The sequence below is a fragment of the Caretta caretta genome, chromosome 4 (assembly GCF_965140235.1).
Source record: "Caretta caretta isolate rCarCar2 chromosome 4, rCarCar1.hap1, whole genome shotgun sequence".
NCBI classification, from domain to species: Eukaryota; Metazoa; Chordata; order Testudines; family Cheloniidae; genus Caretta; species Caretta caretta.
In genome coordinates this window covers 80,694,101-80,714,145 of record NC_134209.1, presented here as the reverse complement: position 1 = coordinate 80,714,145, position 20,045 = coordinate 80,694,101, and the positions used below count along the sequence as shown (strand labels likewise).

Below are 20,045 nucleotides of genomic sequence, written 5' to 3'. Positions count from 1 at the left end.
GTATTGGAACCTCCCCTCAACCTCTGGATAGACCCTTTTCCATGGGTCCTCCTTGTTCCTGACCCCAGGGCTTCCCCTTTTTGAGACCAGGGTGAGTAGGAGGATTATCAACCAGGGACCCAGCCAAGCTGCTCCTGTTCTTTGATCCAAGTTGTCCATGATCTCCCTGGATCTCAAAAATCCTGGTGAGGAAGGACCCAGGTGGAGCTCCTCAGAGCACTAGTTATTCAGGCACTTGTGAATCACTGGGGATGTTAATGTAGGTTGGTAAGAGAAGGTGCATGACACTTGCCTCTTTAGGAATACTGGACTCTTTGAAAAGATGCAAGCAGGGAAATTTTCCCCAGACCTGCACAGTCACATAGATGGGGATGATTCTCAGAGACCTCATCTAGCCTCTGCTTCATTGGCTCATGAAGCCATACACTGGGCAACTGGACAGCAACAGGGAAAGATTTAGGTTTAGTCTACACTACAAAGTTTTGCTGGTATAGCTATGAGAAGTGTGAAAAAAATCAACCTCTTAACTGACATAGCTGTCTCCCAACCCCCCCCCCTCCCCCATTCTCCTACATAGCCACAACTATGCTCACTGAAAAGTGCTTCTGTCATCTTAGCTAATAACTTTTGGGGCGGTGGTATGTTACTATGTTGCCAGAAGAACTCCTTCTGCCAGCATATGCTGTCTCCTTTAGGAAGGATTGCCAGTATAGCTACACCAGCAAACCCTTCCTAGTGTAGATAAGGCCATAGTCTGATGCAGTGGGGTGTGCAGAAGGGATTTAACACAGGCTGACACAGTCTTTGGATAAACTTTAATAATATTTGCAGTTTGTGATGATTTTTGCAAGCTTGGCTTTCTGCTCTAATAGGAACTACAGATCAGTATGGCAATGATTTTATCAAGCGAAAACTACCCTGGAAACTTTTGCCAGTATCTATTAGGGGTGTGATTTCTTGCTTTTTTGTAACATTTCGTTGCTGGCAAATGCCCTAGTGTAGATGGTTATACCAGCATAAAAGTGGTTTTGCCAACAGAGTTTATTTCCCTTAGGGAACCAGAATAAATTATCCTGGCAAAAGCACTTTGCATTTACACGGGGAGGCTTTTCCAGTATAGTTATAGCAGGAAAACTTTCAAGTATAGCCTATGCCTCAGATGCAAAGGGAAGATGAACATGGGCAATGAGTGAACCCCTGCTTTGGGGAGGCTAGCCCACTGGCTGCATCCATTCCGCCTGAGCCACCGCCCACCCCTGCATGCTGGAGCCCCAACCCTGCCCCCGTAACAGGAGGAGCCCTAAGGGCACCTCCCTCCAGAGTACCAGCCATGCAGAGCCAAGCCACCCCCCACCAAGCCAGTCATGCCAGGTCAACCTGCCCCCAGGGCTGGCCCACAACATTTTGGCACCTGAGGCAGGGAGCTCAAATGACGCTCCCATGCCCCTTCTCTGCCAAAACTTTGAAAGGCCTCAATTCTGCCTTCTTCCTGTTCTACTCCTCTCATGGTACTGCTCTGCTACCTACCCCGATAAAGGAGAACTAACAACTTAAAATGCCTTGTTCAAAAATTTTAAGTAACACTTAACTTTCAAATGCTTGAACAGCAAATGTAACTTTTCTTGTCTGCATAGTAAACACTGGCATTTTTATCTGCTTGAATAATCAAAGTGGTACTTTCCGTGCCTTCTTGGCTGCAAAGATTTGAACTGATTCCTGAAGGTCCAGACTGGGCCAGCTCATACTCTATTGAGATGGTTGCACGGCCTATCAACCTTTCCTGTGTCATTGTGGAGTATAGATGAGTTTTTATTAACTTCAGCTTGGAGAAACTGCGTTCTCCACTGGCAACTGTTACAGGAAGTGTTAGAAGTATGCGCAGAGCAACAAAAGCATTTGGAAAGAGGGTGGTCATCTTATTTGTGCACATATATTACAAAACAACCTTTGGAGTTGATCCTGCTGAAATGTATCTTGAAAGGGCTTTCAGTTCATCACCTAAATCTCTCGCATCAATATCGCGCATGTCATCATGTGTCAACACTGTCTCTAGTGCCCTGCATTGCTGGTGTAGGTCTTCTTCAGGTATAGTGAAGGAGTTTTGGAATATCATAAAACATCCCAAATATACTGCTGTGTTCCTTGAGCTGCATGAAACGTTCTTCAACTGACTGTATTGCACAGTCTAGCACCTAGTTAAATAATTCAATTTTGAATTGTTGTTTGGGGTCTCTTATGGGATTATCCCATGCGTCGTTATCAAAATGTCTTCTTCTTCAGTGACTCTTGTATTCCTGAATGGGTGGGAAAATAGCTTCAATGTGAAGTTCCTCTGCCAACTTCTGTGCACTCTTCAGAACGTTTTGAAATCCCTCATCTGACCGGTAAGACTGTAGGTATGACTTTGCTTTGCCCAGTTGTTCCATTGCTCCAGATACATCAAGGTCAACACCTTGGAGTCTCTTGCTTACAACATTTATTTCAAACAGTATGTCATGCCACAACACTAAGCCACACAGAATTTGAAGTTATGTATGTTTCTGGTGATTCCATTTCCCTCTGCCACTGTTCTGCCACGAACAGTTCCTGTCATAGCATTATCCTCCATAATGGCAACTATGGCATCATCTGTCTTCCCAATTTGGTGTTTGATAGGCTTTATGGCCTCCACTCGATTTTCCCATCGTATGGCACTCAGTGGTTTCAGTGTCAGAGAGGATGTTCCCAGATGTTGCTTCAAAATTTGCCATCGATGAGTTGATGAAGAGAAAAATACATAGATGCTTTGAATTACATTAAAAAATTCAGCAGCTTCACTAGAAGCTGATGCTGCATCACTGACCACCAAGCTCAATGAACGAGAACTGCATGGGACAAAAAAAGCTTGAGGGTTGAAGTCTCGGATCCGTATCTGCACTCCTATGTTCTTTCCTCTCACGTTGGCACCATTATCGTAGCCCTGACCTCTCATATCAGTTATCGCAATTCCCATATCTTCCAGCTTTTTAAGAAGCACATTTGTCATACCAGCTCCTGTAGTATCATCAACGTCAATACATTCTAGAAAATGTTCTCTGACAGTCACCATTGCAGGGACATTTTCATTAGGTTCTGTTGTTGGTACAAAATGCACCATTAAATTCATTTGTTCTGTATTCTATTCTGTGTTCTATTATTGTATGGCTGATGTCAGGTGTGCCATCCAGAGTAACAGAGTAATATCTTGCTGACTTCAGATCTGCCACAATCTTCTGTTTGACTTTTGTTGCCAGTAACTGTATGATCTCATTTTGAATGGTTTTTCCAAGGTAGTGGTGTACATTTCTTGGGTGGTGACTCTTCTTAGATGCTCCTGGAGAACAGCATCAAACTCAGACATCAGCTCCACAATTTTAAGGAAGTTTCCATTGTTTGGCACATACAACTGATCTGAAGTGCCACACAGTGCTAGGTTTTGGGTAGCAAGCATTCTCACAATGGCAATGAGCCTTTTCAGAACATTTTGCCAGTAAAGAGACTCAGTTGCAATCTTCTCTTATGCTGATCATCTATGGTGGCCTTTAACCTTAGTCTCATCTCAAGCTCTTTCCACCTATGTAATGCTCTCCGGTGATTTGCTGCCTTCTCATGGCATGCCAGATTTCTAGCCAGATTTTTCCAGTCCTTTGTTCCTGTAGAACCCAGTGTGGCTGGAACATTAGACTGGAAGAGTTTGCACCAAAAACAGTATGCAGCATTCTGGGTTTTTGAGTACATAAGCCATGGCCTATCCACTTTGTCACCATTGGGGATTTCATGCCAGTAATGTGTTGGATGGAAACTTCTATTTTCATTGTCTTTGGGAAACATGAAGTTTTTCACTTGCTGTGGCCCATGCAGTACAAGGAAGTCCCTCAGGCTACTGCTCAAGTGGGTCCACAGTCCTGGATCATCTAGACTTAAGGAACTGAACTCAGCAGCAGCTGTTTCTTGCGCCTCCACCACACTCTTCACTAATCTACACTTTTCTTCAGGAATGTGCATAATTACATCGATTTGAGATGGAGATATGGATGCTGCAGTAGCTGCCAGGTCACCTGCACTCTAACTGGAAGATCAGGCATCTCCTCACCACTCACTTCCTCACTGGGGCTGGAAGGCTCATCGTGAACATTTGTGTCTATGTATCTCAGGAGAGCTCCTTCCTACTTACATAGAAAAGCTTCCTTTGCTTTCTTTCTTTTTCTGAATGCTGCCCCAGAGGGGTGTTTTCTTCTCTCACTCATGACTGCTGTTCTGTGCCAGTTATAGTGGCTCTCAACACTTTCAACTGAAGGGGACAAATAAGCAGGCTGGTAGCAGGGCCTGAGTGAGGGAAGATATCAGCGTCTTAAAGGGCCTAACTGGCTCCTACTACTTCAGTTGACTGCCTGTTCTCCTCAAGTGGGTTCAGGGAAGCAGCAGGAAACAGGAAGTTCCCTGAGAAGCTGGTGGTAATCAGTCCAGGCTTCTGGAGGTGCTAGAGAGGTACATAAGAGGCTCCTCCTCCTCGTTCTCCCTGCAGCTCCTGCTGCTTTCTGTTACTCCCTCTCACCTTTTCTCCTCCCTGCCTGTTATGTCTCTTGTGCCCTCCTTCCTCCAGCACAGCACTCTACCATCTCTGTGCATCTAGAGCAGAGAGAATACGTATGGACCGGCAGCAGACACAATTTTCTGCACTCTGGGTCCTAGTGGCGTCCCCTCACAGTCTGGCATCTGAAGCGGCCGCCTCAGTTCGCCTCATGGTAAGGCCAGCCCTGTCTGCCCCCAGACAGGTTGAGCGCCTGGCCAAGCTGCCTCCCGGGCACGCCGAGCTGCCCCCCCGGGCACGCCGAGCTGCCCCCAGACGGGCTGAGCTGGGCCAAGTCGCTGGCCACGCCAAGCCAAGTCACCTCCCAGACTTTTCCAATAAGGCCAGGCCAAGCCGCTGCCCACCTCGTCCCTCCCCCTGAGCGCTGTGCCAAGCCACACTGGGCTGGGCCGAGCTATCGGTCAGGTGTGCCCAGCCAGCCTCCCTGCACGCCTGGCCAGCCCCAACACATGGCCAAGCGACCCACCAGGCCTCATTCCCACACCAGATCTTCCCGCCCACTGCTGGTTCACCACATTCCCTCCTCACTCCCCTGCCCCTGAGGAGGAGGGACGCAGCTAGACGCAGCAGGCAGACAACAGCAGATGGTGGGGGCTTCGGAGAAGGGGCAGGGCCACAGCGTCCCAGGTGTCTGGTGGCGCGGCGGCGGCAGCTGTGCCAGGGAAGGCTTAGCCCCTGGCCTATTATACCTGCCGCCCATGAAGATGAAGCTTGCATCACCACCAAACAGATCTTCCAAAGAGAATAAGGAGCACTGGTATGATTCCTGGAATGCCTTATGAAGCCTTGCCAGCTGCAAGATATTGCTGTGGTGTGCAGCTGTGTATGAGAGGACTAGCAATGTTCCTGCTGGAGGGATGCTCATGCATTCTCTTTGGTGCAGCACAAGAAAAAGAAAAATACAATCTGATTAGAAATTTAAGACCCAGCCAGAACAAAGGCTCTGATGACTCAGAGCACTGTGGGCTCATATCCTGAGTCACTAGCCGTGGGAGATAACAACCTGGTGTCTGGGATCTGTAACTGGTGTGGAGAAACGAAGACATTTTAACGTAACATAGTGAACCATGTATTTTCAATCTAAGAATATAGTTTCTTTAAACAAATCACATACCAGGTAGCTGCATTAAACTTCAGCATGGTATTAGAGGAGGGAAGTTTGTTGTTTCTGGCTGAACAAATGAAAGTGGTGTTTCTGATCTGAATCTTCTGCGATACTGTTTATAGCAGAGGTGGGCAAACTACGGCCCATGGGACGGTCCTGTCCGGCCCCTGAGCTCCTGGCCAGGGATGCTAGCCCCCGGCCCCTCCCCTGCTGTCCTTCTCCCCGACCCCCCCCCCCCGGCAGCCTCAGCTTGCCGTGCCACCAGCTGCCTGGACCTCCGCTCCTGCTGGGCAGCGCGCAGCGGCGTGGCTGCAAGCTCCTGCCGCTCTGAGCGGCATGGTGAGTGCGGGGGGTTGGATAAGGGGCAGGGGGCTTCGGGGGACAGTCAGGGGATGGGGAGCAGGGGGTTTGGATAGGGGGTGGGAGGGGGCGGATAGGGGGCATGGGGACAAGCTCTTTGGGGAGGCACAGCCTTCCCTACCCGACCCTCCATACAGTTTCGCAACCCCAATGTGGCCCTCGGGCCAAAAAGTTTGCCCACCCCTGGTTTATAGCCTTCTGCTGAAAGACTGACTTACTGTTGCATTTACTAATATTAATCCAATTTCAAGTGAAACTAAGTCCAAAAATATCTTCCCAACAGCAACAGTACAGCAGGATGACTAGATTACAGCATTGCTCATGTAAATTCAGCAACAGAATTTCTTTCCCACTTCCTTAGAAATTTAGGGAAATAAAAATACTTAGCAGATGGGAAGGAGATTCTGAAGTATAATAAAAAGAAGGAAGCACAGAAGTAGATGAACAATCAGAGAAGAAAGATGGGAGATGGAAAATGAGTGAAGAATAGCGAAGAATAGAAGAGAGAGAGAGGGGTGGTGAAGATTTTTGAGAAGAGGAGATTAAGAAAGATAAAGGAAAGCAATAGGATAGAGATTAGTTCATTAACTGCCGTACTGAAGGCAGAGTTTTATGGTTGCTTGAGTTGATCAGCTCTTTGGATAATGCTGTGAAATTCTTTCCATGGCATTGCTAATAATAAAGCTGTTTCAAAATCGATTACCTTTAAAATGTGAACTGAATAACTCATATTTTCCATTCAGGATAAATGGAAAACTGACTTGCATTCTCTTTCTCTGGAAATTAATACTATGTCCATTGTTCAAGTACAAAAGAATCTTTCTAGTGTCAGAATATAGTTCAAACATAGGACCCAGACTATTTAACAGAGTGAGGTATGTGTCCAAAGAGTGAATAGGTTGGTCATCTCTGTCCACAGAGCTATATGGGTTCTTGTTCCTGGATGTGAAGACATTTATTTCAGGTGTTGAAACCATGAACATATTCTAGGTTCATGCCCATGTAAGTAGGGTCTGGATGAAGGCTTCCCTGACAATTAGTTGGGAGGGGGAGAGACTTTGTGTGTGTTTATGTAAATACAGTTTGTTCCTGCTCTGCTTAGATATTGAGCATATAGATCACTGTCAAAGTAATCAATTTTGGCTGGTGCTGGACCAAATCCACAACCCAGCACGTGCAGTGGGCCCAGTGGGGCTAATCCTCCCTTATTTGGCACATCTGAGAGTGAATCTGAAGAGGAGGACACTACTATGGAGTATCCTAGAATGGAGAGCAGATTCCAGACTCCATCAGCTGAGCTTGGGGAGAGCTCCACTTCTTCAGCTCTAAACCCCATGGCTGAAGCATTTAGGCCTGTTACTGGCAAGCCCCAGTCAACAATGAGACCAGCCTGGGATAATGAACTTGTCCCACCAACATTCCCAAAACTCCTGGAAGAAAAACAGGCCTGTGCTGACATATCTAGGTTGTTGGACAGAGGGGACATAGAAGTGGAAGGTGTCTCTGCCGCCCTGGACATCCCAGTACCAGAGCCAGAGATGCAGGGGCCTGTGCCAATAGAGGGGGTACTCTCAAGGGAACTGTCACCACCCCCAGCCTCAGAAGTTGTCCTCACTGCCCACTCTCAATAGGTGTGACAGGGTTATAAGGCCAGTAAACAGGCTAACCGATGATGCACCTGGAGTGGTTAGTGAGGAAGTGATACACTTAGCTCACAGGCTTGTGGCAGCCAGAGTGGGTTTCCTCAGACACTTTGAGGAGAACTCATGTAGTTGGTATAATCTGGAGCGTGATTTGCTGGGTCGACAAATTCTCGGCTCGGGAGAGGATGTAAATAAGGTCTGAATGAAGGCTTCCCTGACCACTAACTAGGAGGGGGAGAGACTTTGGGTATGTTTATGTAAATACAGTTTTCTCCTGCTCTGCTTAGATATTCCGCACATAAAGCAGCATCAAAGTAATCAATTTTGGCTGGTGTTGGGTACAAATCACTTTAGTACTGAATGTAGGGGTAGTGAAATGCTGTTACTAAAATGTTGTAATTCGACTGTGCTTAACCTGTCCAAAAGGAGGGGGCTCATCTTCAGCTGAAAGGACCTCATTAAGCCAGGGCCCTGTGAAAGTAAGAGGGATGGGGACAGGTGTCCCAGCTAGGAGGCCGTACACCCTCACCAAGGGTCCTCCCTGGACTGGTTTAACCAGTTCCTCCCCACTGTATAAAGAAAGAGCTAACTGGGCTTCATTAGGAACTTCTCCTTTGTTATTTTAAATGCTCAATCAGAGCTAAAAATCAGTTCTGTGTGGGACTGTGTTCTGCCCAGAGCAGACAATCACTGAGAGCTGAAATCACTTGAGATGGGGAAGTGTTTCTGCCCAGTCTGCAAAGAGCTGAAAATCACTAAGAGACTGATGTGCAGAGGTCACAGCAGAGAGGCAGATGGTTGCAGAAGGTGATTGACAGTCGGTTGGCAAATGAGCGCTGGTGAGGTGGTGAGCAGGATGAGCGACTGGCGAGGCAGCCAGGCGGCACAGCGAGCAAGCAGCTGGCAGAGAGACAGAGTGAGCAGTCGGCGGGGCGGCTGGCAGAGAGAGGCTGCGGAGCGAGTAAGGTGACTCCTTATCTCCACCCAGGGTGGGAGATGCACCTCTGAACTCTGGGTCTGCACTGACCAAGGACAGCAACTGTGAGTGGGGTGCAGAGAAAGGATGAGCACGTTAAAGGGACTTTTGAGTTGATGCACTTTAGAACCTGAAGGGAAAAGGACACTGCCCAACTTACCTGGGTGGTGGGTCTTTTGCTCATGGTTTGTGTTTATGAATCCTGTTTGCAGTATTTTCCCAAATTAACACCGAGTTACTTCCCTCCTTGTATTCACTTTGTGCTTGCGAGTGGGGAAGTATTGCCTCTCAGAGGCGCCCAGGAGTTGTGTATAATTTCCCCAGGTTACTGGCTGGGTGCTCAAGCTGGTTCTGTGTTGTATTAATGGAAAGGAACCCCTAGATATTGAACCTGCCCCTGGTTGCTGCTGGCTTTGCCTGGCAGAAGGGTTACACACACAAGTTGCTTAAATAATAAATAATAGAAATTGGAGATCTTTTTTAAGAAGTTGTGTTGAGGTATACAGAATTATGGCTTCGTGATAGTAGCTTTATACCATATGGTTGCAATTCAGATTCCATTATAAACTCAATTATTCTGCACCCTTTCCTTCCACTACTTCCCAACACCTCTCTAAAATGCACATTAAAGTTCCATTGGCCTTGAAATTGGTAGGTGAGGTCTAGAGTTGAGGGAGAATTTTTCCAGCCCTGTAATTTGAAGTAAATCAAATGAAGGAATTAATGAATTGTGCATCATAAAAATAGAGGCATTCACCAAAGTCACAAAATATCTAGCTTTTTTACCACTTTGTAGCATACAAATGGAAAGGAGAGAGAGAAAAAGCGCATGCACTTAGTGGACAAACCTAGCTGAGTCTAGTACCCAGGATAAAACTTGCATCAATTCAAGTCTCATTTCAAAAATATTAGCCTCCGGAACAGTAATGTTGCTGTCTCATTGGTTCTTAAAGGCTATTTGTGTTTACAGGACAGGATAGGCCAGGCCAGGGAGGAGCAGAAGGCTGCTGGGGAGGGCAGGTGTAATAAAGTCCTCTGAGGACCAGGTGGTCTAATAGATAGCTATAGTGAAGCAGAGCGGCCTCACTCCAAGCCTAATTGGAAGGAACCACCTCATGGCCCTACGTGGATGGAGCCATGCCTGCTCACCCCCCACACCAGAAGTCAGATATCTCTGCCTCACTGAGGAACTCTGGACCAGGGACCAAGCTGTGCAGCACCTTGCCCCCAGCAGAGACTGACTGCAGTGAAGAGTTGCTCGGACTGCCATCTGCTGTTTACCCCAATGAGACTGAGGACCCACAGACTACAGAGCCATGCTAAGGAGAGGTGGTAGGAAGTAGTCCAGGGGAACTAGACATTAGTCCATTTATGTTGCTGACGGATGAGTCACCATGTTTCGGTAGGATCCCTGCTGACCCAGTGGCGGGACCACCCACCACTGTCAGGGCCCTGGCCGGGACCTGGTGAAATAGGGTGGGCCCGGGTCCCCCCGCTGTGAACTCCATCCCTGGGATGGCAGCCTACTCACCATAGACAGGAAGACCTGCTCCTTACCTGTGGCTATGGGCCCTAGACTGTATTGTGAGCAGTCTGCCTTAGCCAAGAGGTTTGGGCTAAAAGCTGCTCCTTGTTCTGCCCCACCCGGAGGGCCAGAGCACCTGACTCTATTTGCTATCTGCCCTAGCCAGCAGGCTATCTGCTCCTTGCTCTGCCCTGCCCAGGGGGTTAGAGCACTAGACTGTGGTCTTGTCTACACTACACACTTTTGTCGACAAAAGTCAGCTTTCATCGCCAAACAATGGAGGCGTACATACTGCAGTGTTCCTCACACCGATTTAACTCTCCTGCTATGCCAGCATAATAAAACCACCTCAATGAGAGGCATAGAGCTTTTTTGCGACAAACTTAGAGCAACACAGTGTCAGTGTAGACACTGTTTGCTTATGTGGCCCTAAGTGGCCTCCAGAAGTTGTCCCACAATGCCCATCATGACCGCTCTGGTCAGCAGTTTCAACTCCACTGCCCTGCAGCCAGGTACACAGGCATGTGCCCCTCCCCCTTTAAAGCTCCAGGAATTTTTGCCATTCCACTTCCTGTTTGCTCGACAGAGAGAATTCATATAGCATCTTCCCAGCTGACCATGCCGGCTTTCCACAGCAAATTGCTCCTGCCTGGAGTACAGCAGAATTGTTGGGTCTGTGGGGAGAGGAGGCTGTGCAGTCGCAGCTCCGATCCAGCCATAGGAACCTTGATATCTATGAGCAGACTGCTCGCGGCATGGAGGAGAAGGGGTATGGAAGGGACATGCAACAGAGCCGTACTAAGATCAAGGAGCTGAAGCAGGCATACTGAAGCCCTGCACTCAAGGGCCACTGAATGGACTCTGGCCGCTTGGCCACGCAGCCCTGCACTCGAGGGCAGCCACTTTGATTCTGGCCATTGAGCTGCACTGTCTTGAGTCCCAGGAAACAGTCTGGTAGACCGTAACCATGGTGTCACCACACCCATGATCCACTCCAAAGGGGAATGGGGTGTGCATACACCACCACGAGGACCAAACGGAGATGCTGAGGTCCCTGGTTGTGCTACAGTCAGAACACATCCATGCTCGACTCTCTCTGCTGCAGTCCACACAGAATTACGTTCCATGCCTTCCCCAAATTCCCCACACACATTCCTCTCATGTTCCTGGCCCATCGCAGTACCCCTTGCACTCCACCCCTAGTGATATGTTCCATAATGACAGCTGGACTTACACACAGCTATGAGAGCCTCATTTGAGAGCGTGCTCCTCAGTGTCATGTCCCTTATAAGAAATGGAAATCTGTGTACTGCTGTTTAATAAAAATTTACTCTTAGAAATACGATTCTTTATTTGTACAACCTACACGGAGTGGTTGCTGAAAAAATTCATTCACCGTGGCAGTCGGCACATTTGCAGACTACAATTAATGCTTAGGCAGCAATCATTACAAGGGTAATTCAAGGTGGCATGTAAACAAAGCCTGCCTGAATGCATTACAGAAATACATTACTGGAGCTCATTGTCAAAATGCTGCTTCAAAGCCTCCCTGATTCAACTAGCCCCTGCGTTGAGCCCCTCCAATAACCCTGGTATCTGGCTGCTCAAAAATCAGCTGCCAGGTGATCCACCTCAACACTCCACCCCTGGAGAAACTTTTCCCCCTTAAAAAGAACAGGAGTACTTGTGGCACCTTAGAGACTAACAAATTTATTAGAGCATAAGCTTTCGTGAGCTACAGCTCACTTCATCGGATGCATAGAATGGAACATATAGTAAGATATATATATATATATATACACACATGCAAATAAGTTGGAAGTTACCATACAAACTGTGAGAGGCTAATTAGTTAAGATGAGCTATTATCAGCAGGAGGGGAAAAAAAACTTTTGTGGTGATAATCAAGATGGCCCATTTAGACAGTTGACAAGAAGGTGTGAGGATACTTAATTTAAGGAAATAGATTCAATATGTGTAATGACCCAGCCACTCCCAGTCTCTATTCAAACCCAAGTTAATGGTATCTAGTTTGCATATTAATTCAAGCTCAGCAGTTTCTCCTTGGAGTCTGTTTTTGAAGCTTTTCTTTCACAAAATTGCCACCCCTTAGCTTCACAAATATTATGCAGCACACAGCAGGTTGCTATGACCCTGGGAATATTTTCCTCATTGAAGTCTAACCTGCCAAAACAGCAATGGCAATGACCCTTTAATCTGTCAAACACACATTCAGCAGTCATTCTGCCCCTTCTGAGCCTTTTGTTGAAGTGCTCCTGTCAAGATTTCTGGTATATGGCTGCATGAGCCACAGAAATAAGGGGTAGGCTGGGTCTCCTAGGATCACTTTGAGCATTTCCACATCTTCTATTGGAATCTTCTGGTCTGGAAAGAAAGTCCCCGCTTGCAGCTTTCTATACAGGCCAGTATTCCTGAAGATGCTCACCTCATGCACCTTCCCGGACTACCCCATGTTCGTGTCAATGAAACCACCTTGGTGATCCACCGGCACCTGCAATACCATAGAGAAGTAGCCCTTTTTGTTGATGTACTCACAAAATGATCTGGGATCAAAATTGGGATATGCATGCCATCTATCTCCCTCCTGCAGTTAGGGAATCCCATTGCTGCAAAGCCATCCACTATTTCCCGCACATTGCCCACAATCACAGTCCTTTGTACTAGGAGGCGATTGATGGCCCTGCACACTTGCATCACTGCAACCCTCACGGTTGACTTCCCAACTTCAAAATGATTTGCGACTGACTGGTAGTAGTCTGGATTTGCCAGCTTCCACAAAGCAATTGCCACTTGCTTTTCCACTGTGAGGGCAGCTCTCATTTTGCTGTCCTTGTGCTGCAGAGCAGGAGTGAGCTCCGTGCACAGCTCCAGGAAAGTAGTTTTCCACATCCAAAAGTTCTGCAACCACTGCTCATCCTCCTATACCTGCATGACGATCCAATCCCACCACTCAGTGCTTGTTTTCCAAGCCCAATAGCAATGGTCCACCGTATGTAGCTGCTGTGTGAATGCCAGCAACAATCTTGAATTGTCTTTTTCATGGCACACAGCAAGGCAGGCACCACAGATTCATTTTCAGATTCGCAGCTCATTAAATACTGCAGGGTCAGCTGTGTTGTGTTCATAATGCTCATCACAAGATTGGAGAGCAGTGCAGGATCCATGCTTTCAGGCAGAGATGGCGGGCGCACAGTTTACAGGGGCAGTTGGAAAACTGTGCGAAACGTAGTTGGAAGCCCATGGAATAATGGGACAGAGAAAACTGCTTCATGGAAGGGTGAGCCCACCCCTGTGATGCACTGTGATCCATTCCCAGAACTCCTAGCTGCAGAAGGTGGCAATTTGCACAGTAGGATAGCAACCCACAGTACACTGCTCTCTCTGTCAGTGCTAGATCACCAACTGTGGATGTGCTTCGCTGACACAAGGAGCATTGTGTGAACACGTACAAGCAATGTAATTACAGCTTTATGATAGTCGACGTAACTTAAGTCGACTTAATTCTGTAGTGTAGACATGGCCTGTGTTTGCTGTCTGCTCTAGCCAGGAGATTAGGCTAAAAACTGATTGTTGCTTGGGCCCACACAAAGGTCCAGGACTATAGACTGGCGATTGTAGCTAGGAGCTGCTAATTCCCCAGCTAACTGACTTTTGATCGCTGTACTGTAGCGAGACAGAGTGACCTCCCTCCAATTCTGATGGGGAGGGATGACCACCAACCAACTACACTAGCACACCCAGTATCTTTACTTGCACCCCAGCGGAATGGCTTTTCAGTCCAATTCCTTATCCATGTATGGGCTTAGCTCCACCTCATGTTTTCAATGTCCTTGCCCTCTCCTTTCCACCGGGGGAGTGGGTTGGGAATGAGGCTTATGCCCCTCCTGTAGCAAGGATAATTGGTAGGGAGCCTGGGCCCTCCCATATCCCTGGGCTACAGCCCAGGGCCCTATGAGAGCCAATCAGAGTCCCGCATACTGGATGCCCTTGGCGTTATCCTCCCTTCCTACCAGAGTCACTTCCTACCATCCGTCGCTCCCCACAGCTCCAAGTCCAATATAAGCTTTTAAGCTTCCTCTCCAGTTAGAACATGCTCTGTAGGTCTGGAAGGACAGAGCTACCTGGGCCTGATATTGTCCTTTCGTCTTCGGGCCCAGTGTGTGGTTTGTACATCACATCACAAGAAGGGTACTTCACTCCCTATATTTCCTTCATGGATCCAGATGAGCTAGAGGAGGAAAGAAGGGGGAAAGGTGACTCCTCCCTAAATATTCTGCTAATTTGGCACTGCAGAGCCTATGAATCTCCTCAATGGGGCAGCAGTCCAGAGGCTGAAGACCACAGTCAGGCTCACAGGTAGTGAGGGTTAGGAGAGCTAAAAAGGAAACCTTCACTTCCTTTTGCTTTATTTTCAGTAAAACATATGCAGCTGTTACAGAAAGGACTTGTCATTGGGGTTTTTTCAGCATCTGTGCAAATGGTTGTGCAAAGCCACTCCACAAGACCACTCTAGCTATTAATTATTTGGCCACCACATCTTTTTCAATCTTTACAAACAGTAACATATGGCTATTTTCAAAATCCTAATAGTAAGAAGGAAAAAGAGGATAGAATTACTCAAGAGTCAATTTCCCAAACAGAACCATTTGCCAACCTGCTGTAACATTGTTACAAAAGAAGGTCAAACAGATATAACCATTTCAGTTATGTGAGAAAGAGAGAGAGAGAGAGAGAGAGTGTGTGTGTGTGTAGTTATGTTACACTCACACACAGAGCATAATGTTTTTATAGATATGAGACTGGTTTGGTCTAATTACACACCAGCTATATTGGTGCTATTTTTGGTATATTGCTGCCTTGGTACTATGAGTCCATGTGTCCAGACCTTAGAGGGAGAGAGAAACATCTAAAAAAAGACCTAAAATCTCTTTTCCATTCATTATGTTGCAGTTTTAAGGTCTTATCTCAGAACATTCCAGGTCTAGAAGCAATTGTTATGTAATCCCATTGGAAAGCTGGAAATATCCTCATTCCAGTGGTATAAATCTTTCATTTCTAGCCCTTAGGGGTCATGAGAGATTCGACCCTAAACCTGTCACTTGTCCAGGATTTAATGTCTATCCTGGGCCTTAGACCCACCTAACCTGGGGAGAATTTCTATACTGGGGGGACAACAAAAACACTTCTTTGCTTTATTTTAAAGAAAATGACTCTTGGATCCTTGCTGGGAAGTATCATTAAAATGACAACTCTCTCTGAGTGATACAAGAACCCCATTCACTAATTAGCGAGAGTGCACAGTGATAGGAATTGCTAAAAACTACATTATGTTGCTGATCTAACAAGAAGGAAATAAATTTAGAGAATTTTCTCATTGCTATGTTGGCTCTGCGAGACTAAGAGCAGTAACAAGGAATGCAAACATTTTTGTCACAGAACTAAACAGACATGATGGAATGCACATTGAGAGCAGGTCTGGTGAGAAAGGTGTCACTTTTCAGAGTGGAGCTGTGCTTTAAGTAGATACAGCAATAAGGTGAAGGTCTAGAAAGGGTGTTTTTCATGATGAACATGGCTTATAGCCTGCTCTGGCAGTTGGTAATGAAAGTGTATGTTGGGAATCTAAATTGAGCACTTGAACTGTATAAACACAGAGGTACTGGACACTAGCCATATCATGCAATAACAAGCTACAGCTATATCTTTCCATATTGAGAACAGGGAGTGTTTATGAAAAATCTATTTGTACCATGGCTGATATTGAAAGGATACACAGGTGAGCTAGGGTTTGAAAGGGAAGAAGAGGACAGAGGAAGAACACGAGTCCTAATTCCTATCAAGCTAACAAATCACTCAATCCTACAGCCAGATGCAAATATTGCTTAAGCCAGAAAAGGTGACTTTACCTATTATTGTCATTATAACCATATAGCTTCCCATCACATTCATTTCCCAGATGAAAAATGCAACGGGTTCACAGTAAGAGCAGATAAGTTCCCATTGAGAAGAGAATTTGACTGCTAGAGTATGAGACAGAGGTCAGGCAAGACCATTTCATGGGGACAGGAGCTGACCAGTTATTTGTACAATTTGGAATAGTGAAGAATTAATGCAGAGTAGTAGAAAACAGAATAGAGGGACATATTTACTTCTGTCATTTTACCTTTGGGGAACAATTTAGGTCAACAATTAATGGGCCTTCTTTAAGGCTTTTGATCTCAGCTGTCCCCAGAATATTGATGTCCTCTCTCAGAATAGTATACCTTCACTTGCTAGTTAAAAGTCTGTTAGCATTTCCATTACAAATGTCTATTTCCAGGCTTACCTTAAAGTTAATAGTGTAACTCATAATTTTAAGATTTTATCAATGCATTGTTCAAGGAGTTGGTGAAGGAATACTGTGCCTTTCGCCTGTAGGCCATTGACTCAAATCCAGACCAGTAGCACAAATGCCGATTAGTAACAACTAGCAGAAAGTCATCACAAAAATTGACATCAGTTGGCCCTAATTAACGTCACTATTTATAAAAAAGCTAAGGACTTAAATGGACATAGAAAGTAAGCTATGCTCTCTCATTCCTTGAAAAGTGGTCCCTCCAGGATGAACTTGCAGAACATTGGCAATGCAGTGCAGGGAAGCCTAAGCTACTGCTATCTTTGTTGTACTTACCTTTGTGGATCAACAGGAGACAACTTTCTCTAGGACTGTCAGTCCAGAAGGAAACACGTTCCAAACCTTAAAAAAAGAATTAAAAAATGAAGACATTAACAATTATTTTAACTATAATAGTGTTTAGATCTATTGAAATACTATTAATACTCTTATGGCACCACTGACATACATGACACTTTACAAACTGATAAAAATGAATCCGCAGTCAAAAAGAGATTCAATTTTCCTGAATAATGACATAAAGGACATTTTGGGATTTTTTTTAACCCTCCCCTCAAGGTGTTCTGATACATAGTTTATCCAGGAATGTCACAAGGTTAAAATCTAATAAGTGCTGTCAATGTAGAGACTTTCTTCTTGTCAGTAACAAGGTTTAGAAGTCATTCTAGTCCAGTCTGCTAATTGATGTGAAATTTTATCTCGCTCATCTTTTTGTATGGTGGTTACTGAGAGGCAAATTGAAATATCCAACACATCCCTGGTAATTCTTTGAACAGGTTAACAACAACAACAACTGTAGAGCTTGAACAGTCATAGTCCAATTACTAAATGCTGCTGTTGTACAGTCATCCACTAACTGCATCTGTTTACTGGAAATATCTGCACCCACCCCAGCCCTTAGCCCAGTTTATATAACACAGATACATATTTTGTCCTCATTTGAATAGCACTGCAATCTGTTAAATAGTTTTATTTATCTAATTATTTAACAAAAGCTTTCATTCTCAAACGCCACTCCTTTGTATTCAAAAGAAAAGCTGAAATTGATAGAATTATATTTTAGTGACTAGAGGAGCAATAAGCTACTATCACAAAGTCTGGCAACCGCTTTGCTTACTTTTGAGTATGCATTCTTCTTCTTTTGTGTGGAAACAACAACATTTACAAATTAATAGAATGATCTGGGATCCATCCATGGGCTTCTCGGGAGACAGAGGACACCTTTGTTATACCTCCTGGAAATGAAATATGGGGCATTTGTTCACCATATGTTCAACCATTTGGCGGTCTCCACATTTACACTCTGGCAAATCCTTGATTCTCCATTTATACATCCATTTGTACAAATCCTTGATTCTCCATTTGTCCACTCATTTGCCAGATAGCATCTTAATGTGGTTGATGGTCACCCACTGTCTTTGGTGAAGCAAGAAACCATGTAGCATCAGACAGAATAGGAACGTCCTCTTCCTTATAATTTAAGGACAAAAGAGACAGATGCCCAATCCAGCTCCTGGTGAAGTCAAGGGCAATACTTCTATCAGATTCCATAGCTACACAGGGATCTTACAGATAAATTTACTTTAGGTGGCTCCACCATAGACAGGTACAGTTATACCCTGTGGTCTGCACACAGAAGAATTTGTCCACATAGAGATCACACTTTCCTCAAAAGAAAGGAGGGACAGCTGACTTTGTGGTAGCATCCCCACCTTTGACCAGCATCCATGCTGGGAGCTTCACAGGTCAGTTACAGCCCCTATGCCACTCCTGCATGATTCCCTAGGAAGGTTAAAATAGTTCCCTTCTTCACTCTGCTCAAATGCTTGTGTTGGGGGATGCTGAGCTCCACCCTTCCACAAAATTTACACCTGCATAAATGAAAGGCAGGCACAAGTCAGAGTATTTCACTTCCAGTTACTGAATTCCTGCTCCCGACAGATAGTAAGAGGTTCAAGTATCCTAATATATCCCCCCAGTTGAGTAGTAGGTACTTACTAGGCAGATACAAAAGGTAAGCTGTCCATTTGAAAATCTGACTCTCTATAAAGCTACACTTGCATTTTTTCAGTGTTACATCTCCAAAAACCTGTGAACTGTGTCATAAATGGAAAATAACATGAAAATGGATTGGTTTGAAATTCCAAAGCAACAGCCAGCGATTTTGAAGCTCACCAGGAGATAGGGTAACTTGCCATTTACCAACCCTAGTGATCCAATCTAGTGTCTGATTCACCAGTATCTTGCACCTTGTGTAGTCATTTATGTCTGTGCAATGTGGGTGTAAAACATAACCAGCAGTGTAAATGAGTGGAGAATTCTACATAGTTAGTGATTTACTTTGCACAGGTGTGAAGAACTACACAAGGTGTGACGCTGTGGAGAATCAGACCCCCGTAATGTCCAGTTAGCAAAGATCATCAACATTCATTTCTTCTTTATCACCATCTGGTGTCTGCTGAGAGAACATGGAAACATGCAGAAATTAGCCAACTGCTTTAAAATTTACATCAAGTTTTAACATCTTTGCATAACCAAAATAATCTTTGACTCAGAGGACCATACAAAATCTCAAAACAACACAGAAAGCATTGATATAACATATTAAACATTTTTAGCCACAGTCACTTGGTTATTTCAGCACTTTGTACTTGAACTGTGAAATACTCAAATTAAGCAGGGTCACTTATCATACAACCTACATAAACTTGATGTCTAAATTACTGTGATGTCAGATAATGGAATGGAAATTATATGACAGAGAGGGAGAACTTATAGCAAGAATACAATATAGAACAAAGCTTTCTCTAACTTTTATAATAGAGCTCCTCTAAAAAGCTTTAGAACAGAGCTGCAATTTTCACAAAGGAATAATCCAGTGTATTAAACTGCCAATTCCCTCTGACTGCAAGAAAAAAAAAATTATAGCTCATTATAATATCCCCCTAGAGCAGCCTTTCTTTAATCAAGTGATTCTTCACTTTTTTCACCACAAAGAAAACCAAGTCCTCCTAGGCTAAGCCTAAATGGCCACCTGACTGCACAATCCCCTAGGTATTGTTACTCAGATTGGATACTAATTATCCAGCTGAGGTTTCCATGACAACTTCCTTTGCTCAGGATAGACCCCAAGTAGAGCAGGCCATTTAAAGTGATGGGATACATTACAGCCCAATTTCAAAACTAGGTTTGTGTATCTTTCAGTACACATTCTACATTTCCTAACTACTCTGACTGTTGATTCCACTGAAGAGGGACCCAAACTTCTTTCCACATGTAGTAGCCCGCAGTGAGTTAAGATGTTAAGAAATTCTAACTAATTTTCCTTTCACACGTAGAGCAACAAAATGAAAGGCAATTCTATGTTCAAAAAGCTATGGACTAATAAATGAAAGCAAAAAATAAATTTTAT

The 20,045-nt window shown here is 45.1% G+C and overlaps 2 long non-coding RNA genes across 3 annotated transcripts in view; one reads left to right on the top strand and one right to left on the bottom strand.

Annotated features, from left to right (window-relative positions):
• The window catches only part of LOC142071906 (uncharacterized), a 56,026-nt gene that overhangs the window by 32,760 nt on the left and 3,221 nt on the right, over positions 1–20,045 (top strand). The gene's annotated exons all lie outside the window — the stretch shown is intronic.
• LOC142071907 (uncharacterized) overlaps positions 11,814–20,045 on the bottom strand; it is a 29,348-nt gene continuing 21,116 nt past the window's right edge. For both annotated transcript variants that reach the window (XR_012668134.1, XR_012668133.1), the window contains exons 3-4: positions 16,910–16,975; positions 11,814–14,467 (exon numbers count right to left, since the gene is read on the bottom strand). This is a non-coding gene — a long non-coding RNA (uncharacterized LOC142071907). The remainder of the gene's footprint in view (positions 14,468–16,909; positions 16,976–20,045) is intronic.